The following is a 548-nucleotide window of genomic DNA, read 5'->3' on the forward strand; positions in this document are numbered from 1 at the left end:
CAGCCGCCAGCAGCATGAGAAGCCATAGCGACCCAGGCGGCCCACACAGCATCAGGGATGTCCTGGCCGTGCCCCCCTGTGCCCCATAGCGGTCGCCTGGGTCGCTATGGCGATTGTTACGCCACTGAATTTAGCGTGTCATTGTATTACCTATGTCATTCATACGGTGTGAATGTGTATCTGCGTGTGACATCACCTCATGAATGACATCAAGAGAAACCTCACAAGTTCAAATGTATTCCTATTCAACCCTCATTAAACCCTAATTTGTTTTTTAACCCTTGCAGTGCAGATGTATCCCCACCGCAACAGTGAAGATTTGTACCCGGAGCTCTGCTTTAAGGGGTTCTAAATGCTGCTGGGGTGTCACAGGCGGGCTTCCTGGTCATGTGATCGTTGTGACTGGCTAGTCACATGATCAGGAGCCATACTACTGGCTCCCTATGGTACACAGTGACTGCCCATGACAGCTCGGTGACAAGTGAGCGCGCTCCCAGCACAGAGCAATGACTTCAGCCGCAGAACATTCACATGGCAGCCCGGTATTA

General features: G+C 51.8%; 1 protein-coding gene across 1 annotated transcript in view; it reads right to left on the reverse strand.

Moving 5' to 3' along the window:
* Positions 1 to 548, reverse strand: part of MRPL4 (mitochondrial ribosomal protein L4) — a gene marked incomplete at its 3' end in the record, with an annotated part of 11,684 nt that overhangs the window by 10,600 nt on the left and 536 nt on the right. The gene's annotated exons all lie outside the window — the stretch shown is intronic.

This window comes from Nanorana parkeri, unplaced genomic scaffold, assembly GCF_000935625.1.
Source record: "Nanorana parkeri isolate BGI_ZX_2015 unplaced genomic scaffold, ASM93562v1 scaffold3358, whole genome shotgun sequence".
Classification (NCBI taxonomy): Eukaryota; Metazoa; Chordata; class Amphibia; order Anura; family Dicroglossidae; genus Nanorana; species Nanorana parkeri.